The sequence below is a fragment of the Pristis pectinata genome, chromosome 1 (assembly GCF_009764475.1).
Source record: "Pristis pectinata isolate sPriPec2 chromosome 1, sPriPec2.1.pri, whole genome shotgun sequence".
In the NCBI taxonomy this organism is placed as follows: Eukaryota; Metazoa; Chordata; class Chondrichthyes; order Rhinopristiformes; family Pristidae; genus Pristis; species Pristis pectinata.
This window is the reverse complement of record NC_067405.1, coordinates 83426759-83450208: the sequence shown is the minus strand read 5'-3', so window position 1 is coordinate 83450208 and position 23450 is coordinate 83426759. Positions and strand designations below refer to the sequence as shown.

The window sequence follows — 23450 nt, the reverse complement described above, 5'->3', positions numbered from 1 at the left end:
CTTGTAAATGCTTTCTGTAGCTAGCTAAGAGTCTTTCAATTCCTGTTTGGGGGATTTTCGCCCATTCTTCCTTGCAAAAGGCTTCTAGTTCTGTGACATTCTTGGGCCATCTTGCATGCACTGCTCGAGGTCTATCCACAGATTTTCGATGATGTTTAGGTCGGGGGACTGTGAGGGCCATGGCAAAACCTTCAGCTTGTGCCTCTTGAGGTAGTCCATTGTGGATTTTGAGGTGTGGTTAGGATAGTTATCCTGTTGTAGAAGCCATCCTCTTTTCATCTTCAGCTTTTTTAACAGACGGTGTGATGTTTGCTTCCAGAATTTGCTGGTATTTAATTGAATTCATTCTTCCCTCTACCAGTCAAATGTTCCCCGTGCCACTGGCTGCAACACAAGCCCAAAGCATGATCAATCTACCCCTGTGCTTAAGAGTTTGAGAGGTGTTCTTTTCATGAAATTCTGCACCCTTTTTTCTCCATCCTCACCACAAAATTCAGTGTCAGAAGTTTGCAAAGGAACATCTAAACAAGCCTGATACATTTTGGAAACAAGTCCTGTGGACTGATGAAGTTAAAATAGGCAAAGGTATGTTTGGAGAAAAACGGGTGCAGAGTTTCATGAAAAGAACACCTCTCCAACTGTTAAGCACAGGGATGGATCGATCATGCTTTGGGCTTGTGTTGCAGCCAGTGGCACGGGGAACATTTCACTGGTAGAGGGAAGAATGAATTCAATTAAATACCAGCAAATTCTGGAAGCAAACATCACACCGTCTGCAAAAAAGCTGAAGATGAAAAGTGGATGGCTTCTACAACAGGATAACTATCCTAAACACACCTCAAAGTCCACAATGGACTACCTCAAGAGGCACAAGCTGAAGGTTTTGCCATGGCCTTCACAGTCCCCCGACCTAAACATCATCGAAAATCTGTGGATAGACCTCAAAAGAGCAGTGCATGCAAGGCGGCCCAAGAATCTCACAGAACTAGAAGCCTTTTTCAAGGAAGAATGGGCGAAAATCCCTCGAAGAAGAATTGAAAGACTCTTAGCTGGCTACAGATAGCGTTTACAAGCTGTGAAACTTGCCAAAGGGGGTGTTACTAAGTACTGACCATGCAGGGTGCCCAAACTTTTGCTTCGGGCCCTTTTCCGTTATTTTGAAACTGTAAAAGATGGAAATAAAGAAGTAATCTTGCTTAAAATATTAAAGAAATGTGTCATCTTTAACTTTATGCTTTTTGGAAATCAGGTCATCTTTTACTCACTTAGCTATTCACAGTAACAGAAATTTTGACCAGGGGTGCCTAAACTTTTGCATGCCACTGTATATACCTAAACCAGTACCATGATGGCCATTGGCACCATGATGTCTGTGCTGACAATGATGCCAATTTAAATTGCACATCCGCCTGCGCATGGTCTATATCCCTCCATTCCCTGTCTGTTCATGTGCTGTCTAAGTGCCTCTTCAATGGTGCTATCGTATCTGCTTCTACCACTTCCCATGGTAGAGCTTCCTAGGCAACTACCACTCTGTGTTAAAAACTTGCCTCGTAAGTCTTTAACCATCAACCCACACCCCTCCACCACTCTTAAAGCTATGCCCTGAAATATTTGATACTTCTGCCCTGGGAAAAAGACCCTGATTACCTTCCCTATCTTTGCTCTCATAATTTCAAAAACGTCAAGTCTCCATTCAGCCTCCAACACTCCAGAGAAAACAATTCAAATTTGTCCAACCTCTCCTTATAGCTAATATAGGCAACATCCTGGTGAACCTTTTCTGCACCCTCTCCAAAGCCTCCACAATATGGTGACCAGAACTGCATGCAATGCTCCAAACGAGGCCCAAGTGAAGTTTTAACAGCTGCAACACAACTTCAGCTTTTATACTCAGTGACTCAACCTATGAAGGAAGGCATGCCATATGCCTTCTTTACCACTTTATCTACTTGTGTTGCCACTTTTAGCAACTTGCACCCCAAGATCTCTCCATACATCAGTGTTCCCAAGGGTCCTGCCATTTACTGTATACTTTCCTCTTACATTTGACCTCCCAAGGAACAACATTTCACACTTGTCTGGATTGAACTCCATCTACCATTTTTCTGCCCATATTTCCAATTGGTCTGTATCCTGCTGTATCCTTTGACAACCTTCCTCACTATCCACAACTCTGTTAATTTTTGTGTTGTCTGCAAACTTACTAATTAGCCCACCTACACTTCTGTCAAAATCATTTTATGTATCACAAACCACCGAGGCCCCATAACTGACCCCCGCGGAACACCACTGGTCACAGACCTCTAGTCAGAATAACACCCCTCCACCACTACCCTCCATCTTCTTTGGCCAAGCTGAATTTGAATCCAATCTACCAAGTTACCATGGATCCCATGTGCATTGAAAGATACAGTGATTTGACACTGGGATGGTTACTTGTAGGGAGTTAGGATTTCAAATGTACCATCACTATACCTTTCAATGCAAGTTAGTTATAAAATGATGACAATTTCCTTTGCATTATACATTTTCCTTTTCTTTATTAGATGGTGGGCTGATCCATGTGCCTTAATCCTTTGGGATCCATGGTGACTTGGTAGATTGGATTCAAAACTAAATTAATAGGATTATAGCCTCAAACTTACTACTTTTGTCTAAGTGCACACCTCTGAAACACTTTGTAAAATACCACATTAAATGCAGGTTGTTATTGGAAGACAGTGTGGGTGTCTGTATATTCATGTTTACAGTCAATTTATGCAAATGTACAAATATCTGTTGGTACAGAACTGGCTATATTTAACTATGTATTTGTTTTCATTTACATTTTACACACATATATATTATATACACACACACACATATACATATCCTAAAGTAGAGGTGATACCATCTCTTTGAAAGCACTAATCAATTTGCCCAAATCTACTGCTTTTCTCCCCCCCCTACAAAATTGCCAATTTTTCTTTATCAAAGCCACTAATGACATCCTATATGAATGTGACAAGGTGAGCAATCCCTCCACGTCCACTTGACAGATCACTTGTAATGGACAAGCAAGAACTTACAGCAGTGAAACACTGGGAAGCCTGAAGTTATTGACTTTGGTCCTGGCACAATCAGTTCTCCCACCCTCTACCATCTGTCTGAAGCCAAATGGGATTGTTTACAACCTTGGTATCACATATGACCCAGAGATGAGCTTCAGGCCACACACTGGTGTCATCACTAAACCATGCATCTCCAATACACTGCCTGATTTTGCCCCTGCCTCAAATCATCTGTTGCTGAGCACCCCATCCACATTGCCTTCAAACTTGACTGCTCCACTGCACATGTGCCAGCCTCCCATATTCTTCCCTCCAATACTCTAATGCCCATGTCCTACCTTGTACCCAAGTCCCACTCGCCCATCACTCTTGCCAACCTGGACTGGTTCCCAGTTAAGCAATGCTTTACTTTTAAAACCATCATCCTTGTTTATAAACCCCTCCATGGCTTTGTCCCTCCCCATCCGTCTAAACTTCTCCAAAAGAATTAATCTTCCAAGACATCTCTACTCCTTCAATACTGATCTCTTGACTATTCCCACATTACCTGTTCCACCTTTGGCAGTTGGGCCTACTCCAGAACACCCCAAGCTTCAGCACTTTTCCACCTCTCTTTTCCTCTTTAAGCCGAACTTAAACCCAACTCTTTGACTTAGCTTTTTTGGTGCTTTGCCCAAATACACTGGTGCCAAATTTTGTTTGATAGTGCTCCTGTCGGGAGCTGTAACAAAGGTGCTACAGAATTACAAGTTATCACTGTAGATTTTCAATCCCTTTTGAATGTTACTCAAGTCTTTCACCAACCTTTCAGGCAGATAAATCCTGATCATAACTCGCCACTTAACTTGGTTTTCCTCGTCTTCCTTTTTTCCAGCCATCCAAATCAAAGAATGTTTTGATTGAGAGGAAACAATCATTCCGGAACCCAAAAAAAGGGAATTTCTACAGTTTACTTGAGACACCAAGGATGTAATTGTGCTGGAGAGAATACAGAGAAGACTCACCACGAGAAAATATTTAAGTAAATTAAAATAGAAACAGATGTAGGGAAGGGCCATTCACTTCCTCATTCAATTTTCTCATTGCTGAGCTTCTACCTCAGCACCACTTTCCTGCACTAATTCCAGGTCCCTTGATTCCCTTAACAAGTAAAAATGTAATGACCTCTCCCCTGAATATACTTAGTGACTGAGCCTCCACAGCCCTCTCTACCAAAGAGTCACCAGCCTCTGGGTGACCACATTTCTCCTCAATGCAATTACCTCTCATTCATTGAAACTCAAGAGTGTACAAGCCCAGTCTGCTTAGTTTCTCTTCATAGGACAAACCTTCCCCTCCATCCTAGGAATCACTAGCAAACACTCATGGCATTATCACAAAAGGTAGGAAGACCTGACCAATATTCCAGACGATGTCTCGCCAGTATTGCATACAGTTGGAACATGACATCTCTACACTTGTAGACAAATCCTCTTGCAATGAAAGGTCAACATACCATCTGGGTTTCTAATTTCTTGTTGTATCTGCCTAATAACTTTCAGTTATCCATGCTGAAGGACACCCAGATCCCTCTGAACACCAACATCTTTCAATCTTGCACCACTTAACATTCTATATTTTTCTAGCAACATTGTGACCTCACAAGTGTCAACATTAAATTCCCCATGCCATATCCTTGACTATTCACTTAACATGTAGTGGGCTGTAGAGTAGTGGACTCAGCCCAATACATCACAGGCACATCCCTCCCCACCACTGGTAGCATCTACAAGAGGTGCTGCTTCAAGAAGGCAACATCCATCAAAGATCCCCACTATCCAGGCCATGCATCTTCTCACAGCTACCATCAGGCAGGGGGTACAGAAGCCTCAAGTCCCACAGCACCAGGTTCGAGAACAGCTACTTCCCTTCAACCATTTGGTTCTTGAACCAACTGGCACAACCCTAATCACTAGTTTAGCAACACTATCACCATTTTGATCACCTTGCACTAAAATGGACTTTGTTTTTTTTGTTCTAATCATGTTTTCGTGTAAAAATTGTGTATAATTAATGTTTATCTTGTGAATGCTGCTTACATGATGCTATGTACCTGTGATACTGCCGAAGAAAGTTTTTTGTTGCACCTGTACTGGTGCACATGACACCAAACTCTGCTTTGACTCTATATTCTCTGAAGCCCCTCTGCATCTTCCTAAAGAGCCTCCTTTGTCTACACAGTGCTGCGGTCAGAAAACTTGGACATCTTATACTTAATCCCTTCATCCAAAAATTGATAGATATTATGAACAGCTGAGGTCCAAATCACATCACATTTAAGAAAACAAAAATAAAAACAAAATTTCAAACACAAAACAAGAAAAATTATTAAATTTAAATCTAAATTTTATAAAAAAACTGCAACTTATCTTTCTCCTGCAAAGTCATTCCTCTCCAATGATACAAACGGAGTCACTGAATTCTCATCTGGTCCAATATGTTCATTGGCCTGAAATGTTAACTCTGCTTTTCCCTCCACAGATGCTGCCTGTCCTGCTGAGCATTTCTGGCAATTTCTGTTGTTATTATAGCACAAGTACAGAAGGCAGATTTCCCAGCCCAAGTTCTAAGGAACTGCAGGAATTCACCAGGAGAACACCAAAGCACTGTGTAGACAACAGCCACTTAGCTGTGCAGAAGATAGGATGCTTGTACAGGGGTCCCAAGGTCCTGCAGAGTTACAGAGCTAAACACTGGCAGCTTTGTGTCAAGGCAGCAGATCTTGGGCTATGTAAGATCTCATAGTGAACAAGCCACTGCAGCATATTAGACAAAAGCATAGACTGGTTACAGCACAGGAAGCCATTCAACCCACTGGGTCCACACTAGCTCTCTACCAGAGCAACTCAGTAGATCCATCCCCAGGAGACAAGAGATTGCAGATGCTTCAATCTGGAGTTAAAAAACAAACTGCTCAAGGAACTCAACTGGTCAAGCAGCATCTGTGGAGACAAAGGGATGGTCAGTGTTTTGGTTTGTGACCCCCGCATCAGGACAGAGAGTGTAGAGGGAAAATAGCCAGTATAAAGTGGTGAGAGGGAGGGCGAGACAGTGGCTAGTAGGTGATTGGTGGAACGACACATGGCTGTAGTAGTGTTGGTGAGAACGTCACAATCAATCATCCAATCCACCCCCAGCCCTTTCTCTGTAACTTTGCAAAGTTTTCCTCACCGTTTATTAATCCCTGTTGAAGGCCACAATGGATCCTACCTCCACCACATTGGCTGGCAACGTATTCTGGATTCCAATGTTAAAAGATTTCTCTTTATGTCACTTCTAAATTCTCTTCCCTTTTATTACTTATCTATGACCTCTAGAACTTGATCCCTCCACCAGTGGGAATAGTCTCACACTATCCACTGTCCAGACTCCTCATTTTATATACTTCCTTTCAATCTACCCTCAGCCTTCTCCTTTCTGAGGAGGGCAGTTGCACCCTCTCTAATCTATCCTGGTAAGTGTAGTCTCTCATCACAAGAATCATTCCCAAATATCTTCTCTGAACCCTCCCTAACACCCTCACATCCTTCCTCACAAAGCTCCAGCTGAGGCCCGACTAGCGTTTTACAAAGGTTTCCTACTTTTATTCTCTCTGCCTCGATTGACAAAACCCAGATTTCATAGATTCATACTGCAGGGATCCAGGCCATTCAGCCCACCACGTTCACACTAACCAGTGGGCACCCATCCGTATCAATCCCATCATCCAGCACTTGACCCATAGCCTTCCATGCCTAGGGAATTCAAGTGCTCATCTAGACGCTTGTTAGATGCTGTCAGTAACTCTGCTTCCTACTTCTCCTCATTCTTCCTACCAAAATGCATCACCTCACATTTCTCTGCATTAAACTTCATCTGCCACATATCTAACCATTCTACCAGTCTGTCCATAAACAGTGCTCATTATAATCCACTATTATACAAATTAAACCTGCAGATTAAAATACCACGTGCTCCTGACCCAAACTTCTCAGTTCCTCTATGAAATGGACAAGTTCAATGCAATCTGTAAAGTTTTGTGATTAAATAACAACAGAACACTGACCAGCCTCCTGCTTCTCTTCATTAATGACAATTAAGCTGAGAGCGGCCTTAAAGAAGTATCACTCAATTTTAGTGGAATAATACATCATGTATCATGCATGTTGCAAAACAGCAGCCCTTCTCAACTAATTGAGTAAATAATATCATTAACAGTATGTCAAAAATGGCACAAAACATTATCGCTTTGTTATAGATTCAAGAAATTGAATATCTGGGTTTTCTAAGCTCCAACCTGAAAATTATAAGGTCAACAAACCACAGAGTGAACTACAATTGCACATTAGCAGCAGAATAATACATGCCCTAGTTCTCAAACTCATGCTGATCACACAGTGCACGAGTACCTCCATGGGACCTGCTGTTGTACAGTGCAAATATTACAGCAAACCTCCTCAAGGTAACACGTGTGAAAACATATCACTTGCAACATCTGTCATTTTCTCATGGTCAAGGCCACTGATGGCAAGGCCAGCATTTAAATGTCCAGCCCCAACTGCCCTTGAGGTTGACTATTTCTACAGCCACACTTACTTCTCGTACTGCTGTCCCTCTTGGTCAGTTGGTAACATTCTTGCCTCTGAGTCAGAAAGTCCTAGTTTAGGTCTTGTGTAACCTCCAATGCCACACCATGGAGGAAGGCAGTGGGAAAAGGAGCAATCCTTTCAATTAAGTAATTAAATCAAGGCCTAGGCTGCTGCTTGTACTTGACTGGCTGGATTTAAATACCCCCTGGCATCTCAGAAAGGGAATAGGCAGAGACTGACCAATAGTTATTTGCCTCTCAGCTATCACCAAATCCAAAACCAATTAATTGCTTATTCATTTCATTACAGTTTGTGGGGCCTTGCAGGGCACAGAAAGATTCCTCACGCGTGACCACCTTTCAAACCAATTAATTTATGTGAAGACATGGGATTTTTTTTTTAAAAATGCAAACCATCCTTTTGCGTTTGCTGAGAAACAGAGCAAGGTGGGTTAGGAGAGATATCAGGAAGTGAAAAATGCAACTCTATCTCACCAGAAACGATGACAACCCTCTCAAGTCTGAGACTGACAGCGTTTTAAATCCATTGAGTAAAAAAAGGTTGAGGGATATGAAGCAAGTAAATCATAGATTACCTCCAGCAGCTCCCCTGGAAATTAACCTTTAATTACTGGTATTGGCAACCTTGTGTGTCTTCTTTTTTTACTTCAGGCCAGTTGAGCACTTGAGAGTCAGAAACCCAGTAGCTGCTCCAGATGAGAGCATCAGACACATTTAACTCCTTCACTGCCGAGACCATACATCACATCTCATGAGGATTTTCTGAATGCGTTACATCCTGATCTTTGGTTTCAAGGGAAAGTCCAGCATAAATCCCCAAATACATTGTACTGTGTGAACAAAGGGTCTATAACCAACTCCTGACATTCGCAAAAACAGGTGCAACTTACATAAAGGTTCTTTCTATTAGTCATCCCATAGAATTTCAAAACTCGGATGCAAGGCTGGGGCTTGAACCTTGAGTCAGAAGGTTGCGGGTTAAGGCTAGACTCAAACAACAGAAGTTTTACCACTTAGTAAAAGGAATTTGCATTTCTATAGCACTGTTCTCAATCTTAAACCATCTGAAAGCATTTTAAAGTCAAGGACCTACTTTTGAAATTTAGTCAATGCAGAGAGACAACATGATATATACACAGCAAACTTCCACATAGAGCAAAATGATAATGGTTAGACGATTCGTTGGCCCCAACACTTGGGGGTCACTCTCCTGATCTACAACTACTGCTGTGACCTAACAAGGACAGACCAAGGAACACCTTGTTGGAAGGACAACACCCAAGACTGTGCAGTACTTCCTCAGTAGAGTCAGAGCACAGAATTCAAACAAACATTGCAAAAATAGTCTAATGACAAAACAAATATGCACAAAACTGACTCTGTAAAGGATTAGAACATCAAGGAGTCACCCTCTTCCGACAGAGGTGGAGGAACTTCTTCTCACAGAGGGTTTTGAATCTTTGGAATTCTCGACCCCAGAGAGTTATGGAGGTGGAAATCACCGAATATATTCAAGGCAGAGACTGCAAGGGAGTTGAGAGGTATAGGGAAAGAGCAGGAGAGTGGTGTTGAGACCAAGATTCGATCAGTTGTAAAATTATTGAATGGCAGAGCATGCTCAAGGGAAAGTCCAGCATAAATCCCCAAATGCATTGTACAGTATGAACAAAGATTCTGAAACCAACTCCTGACACTCCTTCAGCTCCTCTATTTGTTTGTTATTTTACAAGCAGAGGAGTGGCAGAATTGACATATAGTGGAGCACTGCAACATTAGATAAGCCTGGTAAGCTGCTTATCACATTCCAACTTCATGTATCTACTGCAGTTTCATTGCATCTAAACTGTCAAACATTCCCCTTCCAGCCCCAGAGGACAAGAATCAGTCACAGATCCAGCTCACGTTAATTTGACTTAGTGGAAACGGCAACTTAAGTCAAACTTTATGACACACACAAAGAATACCGTGCACGGTTTTCTGGGATAATATTACAGGGTGAATTTATTTGCAGGAGGAGGAAATAGGCTGGTCTCTCTTTCTTGCAGAGAAGTTCAAGGGTGACCTGATAGCAATCTTTAAGATGGTGAAAGGATCTGATATGGTTGTCAGAGGGAAGATATTCCCATCTCTGAAGAGTCCAAAATGCACAGAGTAGTTCCACTGGGGAATTTAAGAGAAAATTCTACATCTGAATCAAAAGATTGTGGAACGATACAGCACAAGATTCAGACAGCAGCGTCCATGAGCTGCCACTTAATCCCAACTGATCACACAGTAAACCTCTTCTTGTGTTTAACTTGAAACAACCGAGTCTGCCTCCACTACCCTTTCAGCCAGCACGTTCCAGATCACGACAGGCTGCATGAAATTATATTTTCCATCTCAATACCCTTCCTTATCTGTGCATATTTTCTCAAGTCACTACTTCAATGCCAAATCGCGTCAGATACATTTCACAAGGGGTTTTTACAGCTACACGGAGAAGCTTTGGACCAGAGATTGCATTCGTGCAGAACTACAGAACAAGCAGTTTCATAGTTAACATTAGGAAAGAAGAACTCTCTGCTTCTATTGATTCCAGACGGACGGTTGGTTGCAGTCTTGGAGTGCTGCAACGTTGGAGATTCCAGAGTCTGATTAAAACGTTACACCCTGTCGGCTCTGTACCTTGGTAGGGGGATCCCTGCAATGTGCTCCAGTGCTCTTCCGTACATCCCACTACAGCGATTCTCCCGCCCTGCAGTGTGGACATTACCCTGCCTGTCTCCGTGCCGGGACGAGGAACCCCCACATACCTCTTTGTTGGTATTTTTTTTTGGGAGAGACTGACTGCAGTGCAAGATGACAAAGGGGCTGGAGTAAATAATGAAAGAACCAAACTTCACAAGATCCATCCCAATGTGGGAGCACGTTGTAAACCAGAAGACAAGTTTCCCCCAAGGCGGAGGCTTGCCCCGCAGCTCTGACCCAAGTCAGGCAAATCCCTGACTGCACCGCAAAAAGCAAACATGTTGGAACAGATTTAATACTAACATCGGCCGCCAAGCGCTCCTGCTACATTGTCGGTACTTTTCCTTTTTGCATTGCAACGCACGAAACCACTTCCTCCGCCCTCCCCAAAGAAATCTCAATACCACGTTCAACTCGAAAGCAGCCACCCACACACGGTGCCGAAGCACACTGAGCTTTTCTTGTGTGTTGTCGAGGGCGGCAAGCGAGGCTCTGGGCGGGTTTTTAAGGATGATCCGGCGGCTTGAGTGCGGCAGTGGCGAAGGTACCGTGTAACACATCGCCATACGACCAAGTGGGCACTCAGATTGAGGCCAACTCATCAGGTGGAATCGGGCTCCTATCGCCTGAAAACGTGGCCGTGTTCTCTAACACGACGGTGTCAAGTTGCATTTTAAGCGAAGATCACAATGCATCACTTAAAGCGATATTGCAGTGCAATACACATAATTTTACTGAAAATACCCGAGCAGGCAACTGCTCAGTTATCAATGCATTTAACTTTTATCTCCTCCAGCAATCTATGAAGATGCAGGGATTCTATGGACGGTGATACCTGTGCAGTTTTCTCATTCCAAAAGCCGCGCATCAGCTAACAGTCTTCCCTCAAGGTTGAAAAGATAGTTTGGAAATGCACCCTCGTCCCCAGCAACTCGCTGCATCCGCTCTTACCATCGCAATGCTGTGGTGAGCTTGCATTTGGCAGGCTGAGTCATAGAGTTTACCTCATCGAGGGCTGAGCGAACATTGTTGCACATTCTCCCGGGGGGAAGAGGTATGACAATTGCACATCATCTGTGTACAACACAATCCGGGCGTTCGTCCTCCGCTCCCTGCCTCCTCCGCCCCCGATACTTTGCATGCTGCTCAATGCAAAAATAACAGCAAATTCCCCACAACTTAAAAAAAAATTGCTTTGTGATGTTCCACGACTACTTCCTGCTGCCGTCAGAAAATGGCACAAGGCCCTTTTAAATCCCGTAAACAGGCCGGGACTTTCCGCTTAGTGACTTACACGGGTTCTGCTGAAGTAACTCCCTGCAGGAGCGAATTTAGAGGGTTAACCCAACCCGGGCGAAGTGTCGAAAGGGAAGGTACCCAGGTTTACCAACAAAATTGCAATTAGTTTTATTACATAAAACGTAATTTCAGAAAAAAAACAGAATTTATGCAACGCGATCCTTTGCAAACAACCTTTGATCTAGCCAGTTCATTTTTAGAATTGAAACTAGCTGGGGGAAGGGTGGGGGGAGAGAGATTAGAATTTATCTATGACGAAAGATTGAGCAATTATTTCATCAACCCCAGCCACCCTGGCACCCCCAACCCAAACAATCCCAATTTGCGGCTGCAGACTCGGGTCACCTGCTCACGTCAGTTTCAATCCGCGTAAACTGGCGAGAGAAAAACGCTCGACTCGAACCATGCCAACGAAAATTGGCAACATTTCGCCAGGCTCCGCGTTCACATTCAAATATACTGTCGAAAAAAAGTAAGACTTCCGCCAACTTACACGTTCGCAGGCGCCAGCGATCTCTGCAAAGCGCCTTAAAGTTTATCAATCCAGAACTTTGCCTTGCAAAGGGTATCCGCTCACTTCCTAGTTAAGAAACTGCGTCTTATTAAAAGTTATGCGGTGACGTCAGGGCAGGAGCCTGGCTGCAGCGGAACAACACTATCACAATCACTAGATTTCATTTCTCACTCTTATTTTTGTTCCCTTTTATTTAATGCATCATATTTTCTTTTGCTGTACAACTACACCACAACGTCCTCCCCTCTCCACTAAAAATAAAGGACTATTTTCTGGCTGGTGCATTGGCCAACGCAGGCTTGTCTCGAGGGAGCTACTGTAACGATTTCACAACTGGACTTGCCCACGACTTCATTAAAGGCTGACTTGGTAAACTTGTTGCACTGGGCTGGGATTGCCCCGTGACCCGCTTCGATGCGTTGTTTTTTATTGCACGGAGTTGCACTGTAAATCGTAGTGTTTTAAGTTGCGTGGGGTTCGTTACATTTCGCATGACTGTTAACTGACGAAGAGTGTTTAAATTAGCGTTAGTTATTTGCACATTAATAAATTGTGGAAACATAGCCTTGGTTCGGTTAGGATGAATAAAAAAATCAATTGATGGGGAGATCAACTTGGATCAAATGTTGGTTGGGCTGGGTGGGGGAAATCAGTCCAATGGTGTCGATGTAAATACTCTTGCAGACATCTCTCGGCTGCATTGAGGAAACAATTAGATTATTTATGTTTTTCTAACTTTTTCCCGTTCGCCAGCATTGAAACCACCGGATCATTGTCTTTTAACTTTTCAATGATAATTATGTTCGGTTTAATTTGCATCCACAACGGTCGGAGAACGTGCGCGCTGTGCAATGGGAGTTGTGCTTAGTCCGTACTTCTGATGCAAAATATTGCAAAATGCGCACACGTGACCCACGCTAATGGCGCTTTTTAATGCCAGTACATTTCTTTTGTATCTGAAAGCACAGAGACGCGTGGGTGTGTTACCAAATGAACAGGATCCACAGGATTACACTAACCATTAACAGAACATTTTTGCTCTTTGTGTGCACTTCATTAGTGGATGTCCATCAAAAGCTTTTTACAGACTAACAAGTGGAGGACTTGGTGGGTCAAAATCTTCCAAGAACTTCTGAGCTAACCAGACCATGGCATCCATACTACATGAACTGGTTTCAGCAGCCAGTTCATCGTCGCCTTCTCAAAGGCAGTCAGGGATGGGCAATAAATGCTGTGATGCCCATGTCCTAAAGAATTAAAAGAAGATCCTCAAACTGATCAAGATAGTTGGGAGTAGTTTGTGATTGCTAATTGACCCGTTTCTCTGTATTGAATCTGGAGATGCTCCTGTCCAAGTGGAATTATGTCAGACCCAGTGGGACAAACTGTGATTGTCAAGGAGCATTGTCCTTGCCCCCAATGCCCCCAAACACTGCTGGCTTTCCAACTGTGCTTGGATCCATTCGTGGATTCCTCACATGACTTTAGCCACCCTGTTGTGTCAGTCTCTTTCACATCTCCAGTTTTAACGACCAATCAACAAGCAGTTCCAATTTATGTCAATACAACTTTTTTATGCCCCCTCTTATTTTCATCCACCCCCATTGTTTTCACGGATTTCTGTCAGGAATGTCTGCAAATTCACCTTTCATTCCTAGAGGCTGAAGGACATCCTGCTAAGCTGACAAGGTTTTGCTTGCCACAGAGCCTTTACAGGAGCTGCAGTGAGCAGGGAGGTAGCATGCTCAGAATGAGACAGGAAAAGAGGATCCTCTGTGACAGGGAGATGGGATGTTCATGGGACATCAGAGAAAAGTCATGATGTGGGTCAGGGAGATGGGGTTCTGTGGGATGAAGAGATGGGATGCTATGGGACACTGAGTGACATGCCTGGGACAGAGAGATGGGTTGATGAGTGAAAGAGAGGAGACAGGAAAAGGGGATCCAGTGGGACAGGGAGGTGACAGGGACATTGGGATAAAGAAGTGAAATGCTGTGGGAGAGATGGGATGTCATGTAACAGAGAGATAACTTGCTGAGAGACAGGGAGGAGTTACTCTGAGATGGGAGGCTCTGGTACAGGCAATGACAATGTCATGTAAATAGAAATAATACTATGAGGCAGTGAGAAGACATGGTGTAGAGCGAGATGATGCGTCATACTGGGCAGAAAGGTACTGTGGGCCAGGGAGGTGAGATGTCCTGGGACAGAGAGATGGGATAATGAATGAAAGGGAGATGTTCCCTTTGAACAGAGAAAGGGGATGCAGTGGGACAGGAAGGTGACATTTGTGGCACAGGGAGATGGGATGTTGTGGGACAGAAGATGATATGTCTGAGACAGGGAGGTGACATGCTGTGGGAAAGGGAGCCAGGATGCTGTGTGACAGTGGGTTGACATTCCATAGGACCTGTAGATGAAATACTGTGGGAGAGGGAAGTAACATTCCATGAGACGGGGAACTGGGATGCTGTGTGGCAGGGAGATGACATTCCATAGGACAAGGAGAAGGGATGGTTCCAGATAACATGTAGTTGAACAAGAAGAGATAGTGTGGGACAGGGCCATGACTTACTGTAGGGACAAGGAGATGACATTCTTGAAATAAAGAAATGGGATATTCTGGAACCAATGATGACATATAGTGGGACAGGAAGATGACATGAAGTGGAATAGTGAAATAGTATGCTGCGGGTCAGGGAGAACATATTCAACAGGACATGGCTATGACATGTTGTGGAGAGAGAGAGAGAGAGAGAGATGTGATCCTGTGGGAGAGGGAGATGCAATACCATTTGACATGTGAGACAGGGTGATAGGATGAACTGGGGTAGGGAGAGATGATGCTGTGGAGGAGTTGAAATGCTGTGGGAAAGGGAAATGGGATTCAGAAGGATAGACAGATGACATGGTGTGGGTTGGTGAGATGACATTCTGGAGGATGATGAGATGGAATTCTGTAGGAGAGACAGACGAGATTCCATGCTTGATAGGCTATGGGGCAGGGATATGATATTCCTTGTTACAGGGAGGGGGGATGCTGTGAAATTTAGAGAGAATATTCAATGGGAGAGGGAGATGAGAAACTACTTGGCAGGGAGGTGACATTTTGTGGGACAGGATAATGACCTGCATAGGCACAGGGGGATGAGATCCAGTGGCACAGGGAGATGGGATGCTTGGGTCAGGGAGATGGCTTGCTGTGGGAGACAGAGTTGAGATACTGTAATGACCAGCTATGAGACAGGGTGATGAAGTGCTGTGGGACAGAGATGAAAAACAGTAGGACAGCGTGAATAGATATTAGAGTCATACAGCGCCTAAACAGGCCTTTTGGCCCACCTGGTCCATGCTGACTATCATGTACCCATCTATACTAATCCAATTTACCAGCATTTACTCTGTAATCTTCTCTACCTTGAAGATTCAAGTGCTCGTCTGAATACCATAGAACCATAGAACAATACAGCACAATACAGGCCCTTCGGCCCACCGTGTTGTGCTGCCCTTCAAACCACACCTAAGACTATCTGACCCCTTCCTCCCACATATCCCTCTATGTTAAAATCCTCCATATGCTTATCTAACAATCTCTTGAACTTGACCAACGTATCAGCCTCCACCACCACCCCAGGCAGCACATTCCATGCACCAACAACTCTCTGGGTGAAAAACCTCCCTCTGACATCTCCCTTGAACTTCTCACCCATTACCTTAAAGCCATGTCCTCTTGTTTTGAGCATTGGTGCCCTGGGAAAGAGGCGCTGGCTGTCCACTCTATCTATTCCTCTTAATATCTTGTATACCTCTATCACATCTCCCCTCATCCTCCTTCTCTCCAATGAGAACAGCCCTAGCTCCTTTAGTCTCTCCTCATAATCCATACTCTCTAATCCAGGCAGCATCCTGGTAAATCTCCTCTGCACCCTTTCCAACACCTCCACATCCTTCCTATAATGAGGTGACCAGAACTGGACACAGTACTCTAAGTGTGGCCTAACCACAGTTTTGTAAAGCTGCACCATCACTTCGCGGCTCATAAACTCGATCCTACAACTTATGAAAGCTAACATCCCATAAGCTTTCTTAACTACCCTATCCACTTGCAAGGCAACTTTCATTGATCTGTGGATATGAACCCCCAGATCCCTCTGCTCCTCTACACTGCCCAGAATCCTGCCATTTACCTTGTACTCCGCCTTGGAGTTTGTCCTTCCAAAGTGTACTACCTCACACTTCTCTGGATTGAACTCCACCTGCCACTTGTCAGCCCAGCTCTGCATCCTATCAATATCCCTCTGTAAGCCTCGACAGCCCTCCACACTATCCACAACACCACCAATCTTTGTGTCATCTGCAAACTTGCTAACCCAGCCTTCCACCCCTTCATCTAAGTCGTTAATAAATATCACAAAAAGTAGAAGTCCCAGAACCGATCCCTGTGGGACACCACTAGTCACAGCCCTCCAATCCGAATGCACTCCCTCCACCACAACCCTCTGCTTTCTACAGGCAAACCAATTCTGAATCCACACTGCCAAGCATCCCTGGATCCCTTGGCCTCTGACCTTCTGAAGAAGCCTACCATATGGAACCTTATCAAACACCTTACTAAAATCCATGTAGACCACATCTACCGCACTACCCTCATCAATCTTCCTGGTCACCTCCTCAAAGAACCCTATCAAACTTGTGAGGCAAGATCTTCCCTTCACAAAGCCATGCTGGCTGTCCCTAATCAGTCCATAATTCTCTAAATGCTCATAGATCTTATCTCTTAGAATCCTTTCTAACAGCTTACCCACCACAGATATAAGGCTCACCGGTCTGTAATTCCCTGGACTATCCCTACTACCTTTTTTGAATAAGGGGACAACATTTGCCACCCTCCAATCTTCCGGTACCATCCCCGTTGACAACGAGGACTCAAAAGATCCTAACCAACAGTTCAGCAACCTCCTCCCTCGCCTCACGAAGCAGCCTGGGGAATATTCCGTCAGGCCCCGGGGACTGATCTGTCCTAATATTTTCTAACAACTCCAACACATCCTCTCTCTTGATATCTACATACTCTAGAAAATTACCCTCACCAACACTGACCTCAGCATTATCAAGACTCCCCTCCTTGGTGAATACTGAAGAGAAGTATTCATTGAGAACCTCACCCACTTCCACAGCTTCCAGACACATCCTCCCACCTTTGTCTTTAATCGGACCTACCTTTACTCTAGCCATCCTTCTGCTCTTCACGTATGAGAAAAAAGCCTTGGGATTCTCCTTAACACTACTCGCCAAAGCCTTTTCATGTCCCCTTCTCGCTCTCCTCAGCCCTTTCTTAAGTTCTTTCCTTGCTACTCTATATTCCTCACAAGCCCTGTCCAATCCTTGCTGCTTACACCTTATGTATGCTGCCCTCTTCTTCCTAACTAGTTGTTCCACCTCTCTCGTCACCCACGGTTCCTTCACCCTGCCATTCCTCCTCTGCCTCACCGGGACAAATTTATCCCTAACATCCTGCAAGAGATCCCTGAACATCGACCACATCTCCATAGTACATTTCCCTTCAAAAATGTCATCCCAATTTACACTCCCAAGTTCTCGCCTTATAGCCTCATAATTCGCCTTTCCCCAATTAAATATCTTCCCGTCCTCTTTGCTCCTATCCCTGTCCATGACAATTCTAAAGGTTATGGAGCAACGGTCACTGTCCCCCAAATGCTCACCCACCGATAGATCTGTCACCTGTCCCGGTTCATCACCTAAAACTAGATCTAATATGGCATTCCCTCTGGTTGGCCTGTAAACATACTGTGTCAGGAATCCATCCTGGACACACTTAACAAACTCTGCCCCGTCTAAACCTTTGGCACTAAGTAGGTGCCAATCAATATTTGGGAAGTTGAAGTCTCCCATTATAATAACCCTGTTATTTTCACATCTTTCCAAAAACTGCCTCCCAATCTGCTCCTCAGTATCCCTGCTGCTGCCGGGGGGCCTATAGAATACTCCCAGGAGGGTAACCACTCCTTTCTTGTTCCTAACTTCCACCCATATTGACTCTACAGAGGATCCTTCTACATTATCTACCCTTTCTGCAGCTGTAACAGTGTTCCTGACCAGTATCACCACCTCTCCTCCTCTTCTCCCCCTCTCCCTATCTCTTTTAAAACACTGAAAACCAGGAATATTCAATATCCATTCCTGTCCTGATGTCAGCCATGTCTCTGTAATAGCCACAATATCGTAGTCCCATGTACTTATCCAAGCTCTCAGTTCATCTCCCTTATTTCTGATGCTTCTTGCATTTAAGTAAATGCACTTTAGCCCATCCACCTTACTACTTTTATAGCCTGTATTCTGCTTCTCCTTCCTCAAAGCCTCTCTACCTGTCAGATCTGACTTTTCCCCATCCCCTTCTTCCTCTGACCTACTTCTCCGGTTCCCTTCCCCCTTGCAATCTAGTTTAAGCCCTCCTGAACCACCCTAGCAAACCTTGCTGCAAGGATATTGGCCCCCCTCAGGTTCGGGTGTAACCCGTCCTCTCTGTACAGGTCCCAGAAGAGACCCCAATGATCCAAAAATCTAAAACCCTCCCTCCTGCACCAACTTCTCAGCCACGCACTTACTTGCCATTTCCTCCTATTCCTACCTTCACTATCGCGTGGCACTGGCAGCAATCCCAAGATTGCTACCCTTGAGGTCTTGTTCTTCAGCCTTCTGCCTAGCTCGCTAAACTCACTTTTCAGGACCTCATCCCTCTTCCTACCTATGTCGTTGGTACCAACATGAACCACAACTTCTCCCTCCCGCTCTAGAATCCTGTGGACCCGATCAGTGACATCCCGGACCCTGGCACCTGGGAGGCAACAAACCATCTGGGATTCATGCTCACTGCCACAGCACCTCCTATCTGTTTCCCTGACTATCGAGTCCCCTATCACTACTGCCCTCCTCTTCTCCTCCCTTCCCTTCTGAGCAGTAGGACCGGTCCCAGTGCCATAGACCTGGCTACTGCTGCTAGGCCCCGGCAGGTCATCTCTCTCAACAGCTTCCAAAACGGAAAACCTGTTATCAAGGGGAACAGCCTCCGGGGTCCTCTGCTCTATCTGCCTGTTCGTTTTCTTTTTCCTTTTCCCTCCCCTGACAGTCACCATTGTATCTACTTCCTGGACTCCAGAAGTACCTGCTCTAAGGGGGGGTGACTGTCTTCTGATGTACAGTATCTACATAACTCTCCCCCTCCCTGATGCTGCGCAGTGTTTGAAGCTGCAACTCCAGCTCATCAATTCTGAGCCGAAGTTCCTCCAGCCTCAAGCACTTATTGCAGATGTGGCCATCGTGGACCACAGCAAGGTCCACGAGCTCCCACATCAAGCAGCTGCAGCACACCACCATGTCCTCCATCTGAACTAATGCTTTTGCCCCCCCTAGTTTTTCCTACTTAAAAATTTATAAACAGATAACAGGTAAAAACTTAGCTTTACCTACTTACTAGCTACTCACCCGCCTTGCCTCTTTACGCCTAAGCCCCTTGAGCCAAAGCCCAAACACTCTGCTCCCTCTCACTCCACTGCCCACTCCAATGCTGCCTGCTGGATATGGCGGTTTGATTTTTAAACTGCCTGTGCCTTACCTGCTGACGTCACGCACCTGCGCAGTCCAGCCCCCACTGTTCCCAATTAAAACTTATATAACAACTTATAAAAAAGAACCTTATAAAATTAAACCTTATAATAAAAACCCTATTAAAAAAAAGGAAAAACTTATCTGTTCAGAAGTCCCAACATCTGCCAAAGCGAAACCCATGAAACCCCCGAAGTTTTTGTTTTACCCGCTTTTTAAACTGCCCGCGCCTTACCTGCTGACTTACTTCTTAAATGTTGTGAGAGATACTGCCTCCATCATCTACTCAAGTGCATTCCTGATTCCAACCACCCTATGGGTGAAAAAGTCCTTCCTAAGATCTTCTCTAAATGTCTTACCCCTTACCCTAAACCTATACCTTCTAGTTTCAGATACCTCTGCTGTGGGGAATAAGAGTTTCCCGCCCTCTACCCTATCTTTGCCCTCATAATTTTTGTCCACTCGGCCTCTTCCGCTCCAAGGAAAACAAACTCAGCCTGTCCAGTCTTTCCTCACAACTGAAATGCTCCATCCCAGGCAACATCCTGATGAATATCGTCTGCACCCTCTCCAGTGCAGTCATGGCCTCCCTATAATCTGGTGATAGAAATGCATGCAGTACTCCACTAATGTTTTATAAAGTTGCACATAATTTCCCTTCTCCTATATTCTGTGCCCTGGCTAACAAGGGATGTATCTCATTTGCCTTCTTCATCATTTTATCTCCCTGTGCTGCCACCTTCAGGGATCCTTGGATTTGTACACCAAATCCCTCTGTTCCTCGATATTCCCCAAGGCACTTCTATTCATATGCATGTCCTACTCTTACTAGTCTTCTCAAAATGCATCACCTAACACTCAACAGGATTAAATTCCACCTTCCATTTCTCTGCCATCTTACCAACTGATCAATATTATCCAGGCCAAGATACAGAGAGATGAAATGTCACAGGACAGGGAGATACTGTGGGCTAGGGAGATGAGATGTGGGAAGGGATGAGCTGTGAAGGGGCAGGAAGTTGCAACGCTACGGGAAACCAAGATGGGTTGTTGTGGGACAGGAAAAGATAAGACATGAGACAGGCCAGCTTGCAAGTACCTCGGTAGGATTCTCCCATAATTGTAGGGCATGACACTAAAATAGGTGGTGCCATTAACAGTGAAGATGGTTATCAGGATTTACAGAGGGATCTTGATCAGCTGGGTCAGTGGGTTGAGGAATAGCAAATGGAGTTTAATTTGGTGTTGCATTTTGGGAAGACAAATGAGAGTAGGACTTTCACAGTGAACGGTAGGGCCCTGGGGAATGTTGTGGAACAGAGGGACCTAGGAGTACAAGTACATGGTTCCCTGAAAGTAGCTTCGCAAGTTATCAGGGTGGTGAAGAAGGCTTTGGTATGCTGGCCTTCATCGGTCAAGGCATTGAGTATAGAAGTTGGGATGTTATGTTGCAGTTGTACAAGATGTTGGTGAGGCTGCATTTGAAATATTGTGTTCAGTTTTGGTCAACCTGCTGTAGGAAAGATGCCATTAAGCTGGAAAGAATGCAGAAGAGGTTCACAAGGATGTTGCTGGGACTCGAGGGACTGAGTTAAGGACAGAGGTTGAGCAGGTTGGGACTTTTTTATTGGAGCATAGGAGAATAAAAAGTGATCTTATAGAGGTGTATAAAATCATGAAGGGCATAGACAGGGTCAATGTGCACAGTCTTTTTCCTACGGTTGAGGAATCAAGAACTAGAGAGCATAGGTTTAAGGTGAGAGGGAGAGATTCAATAGGAAATTGAGGCAAACTTTTGCACCCAGTGGGTGGTCAGTATATGGAATAAAGCTGCCAGAGGAAGTGGCTGAGGCAGGTCCATTGGCAACATTTAAAAGGTATTTGAACAGGTACATGGATAGGAAAGGTTAAGAGGGATATGGGCCAAACACAGGCAAATGGAACTAGCTTACATGGGAATCTTGGTCGGCATATACCAGTTGGGCCAAAGTGTCTGTTTCCTTGCTCTGTAACCATGTTTGATAGAACAATTGGTCTTGTTCTATCCATTGTTCACCTTTGTACAACACTGACCCACTCTGCACTCCAGACTATAATAACCATCTGTTTATCAGTTTAGCAGATCTTGCAATTAACTGGATTTCTACTGGATCTGCAGACAATCCTGCTTAACTTTGACACAACAATTAGTGTCACGAATAGGATCCGGTGAAAGAAACTGCACTCGCAATGTTCAAGAAGAGTAAAAAAAGTCAAGTGGACTCCTGAAGAGTTCCATGTTGCTGGGTGGACTGACAACTCTGAGGGCTTTGGTAGTCTGGCCAATTTACTGGTGGCACATGGTGCCCCAGTAGACTGGTCAGACAAGCAGAAACCTGCAGGCATGGAGCTGGGGCACTACATGGTCTCAGTGCTCCAGGCTAGCGGGTTCCCAGATAAAAAGGGGAGCCAGAGAGGACCGTCTGGTTTCTGGCTACTGTAATAAGGGATCAGCAGGAGGAGCTCATGAAATTGAAGGAGGAGAATGAGAATGAGGAAGCGGCCCGGCGGTCCTATTGGACCCCGGACCCGGTAAAGGTGCGGGCCGTAGTCTGAAGGGGTGATGACCTGGATAGCTGGGATGGGGACATATGGTATTCCGATGACTCCCGGGGGGAAGCCATCGAGAAGGGGTCTTTCCCCTCACCCCCACCATATGTGCCCCTCCTCCCCAGCGCTCCACACCCTGCGCGCCCCCCCCCCCAGTGTTGCCCCACGAGCCCAGGCGAGACCCATTGCGGTCACCTCTGAGGTGGCGAGCACGAGTGCAGATGTCTCCCTGTCCCGTGGAGCACCGTAACCGTGACTGTCCAGCCCTACTCAGCTAGAGACCTCTGCGATTTAGTGGACCGGCATCACCAGAGGCCAGGGGAGCCGCTTGAAGCTTGGCTCCTCCAGTCCTGGGGTTATGGTGCAGATGCAGTGTGGTTGACCAACGTGGAGGCAGGGGCGCTGGGCACCCTCACCCACCACCACAGGGTGAATAACCATGTGCGGAGTGTACAATGGGAGACCATGGTACAGCTTTCTATCGACAATGATACCCCGTTTTCAGTAACCGTTCTGGTGACCCCCCCCCTCTCCGGAGTGTATCCTGGGGACGAATGTATTAAGAAGGTGATCGTTACGCAGGGGTCCCTTCACCTTTGGGGCTTGTAAAGCTACAATTATGGTTGGCGAGGCCAGGTGGTGCCCTGTTGTAATACCCCCGCCCGTGGAGATAGTGAACACCAAGCAGTACCGAATACCGAGAGGCACCACAGAAGTTAATGAGACTGTGGAGGCACTCCTCGGATATGGCGTGATACACCCAGCTACCTCCCCCTTTAACGGTCCCATATGGCCCGTGCATACACCCGACGGCTTGTGGAGGACAACCATCGACTACCGTCAGCTGAACTGATGCACGCCACCTTTGTCCTCAGCGGTACCTGATGTCGTCACCGTGGTTGAGGGCATCGGGGGGAGGGAAGACAAGCGCTGGTATGCGGTTGTGGACTTGGCAAACTCTTTACCCCACTGAGCCAGGAGTCACAGGGCCCAATTTGCATTTACCCGGGAAGG

At 45.3% G+C, this 23450-nt stretch overlaps 1 protein-coding gene across 6 annotated transcripts in view; it reads right to left on the bottom strand.

Annotated features, from left to right (window-relative positions):
• mideasb (mitotic deacetylase associated SANT domain protein b) overlaps nucleotides 1-12420 on the bottom strand; it is a 61251-nt gene extending 48831 nt beyond the window's left edge. The window contains exon 1 of one of the 6 annotated variants that reach the window (XM_052026623.1): nucleotides 12203-12420. The gene's annotated coding sequence lies outside the window, so the exon portion shown is untranslated. Of the gene's footprint in view, nucleotides 1-10713; nucleotides 10835-11245; nucleotides 11638-11704; nucleotides 11766-12202 lie in introns of those variants that run through there. The other 5 variants (XM_052026670.1, XM_052026630.1, XM_052026655.1 and 2 more) reach the window with 5 other exon arrangements.
• Between the last annotated feature and the right edge of the window lie 11030 nt (nucleotides 12421-23450).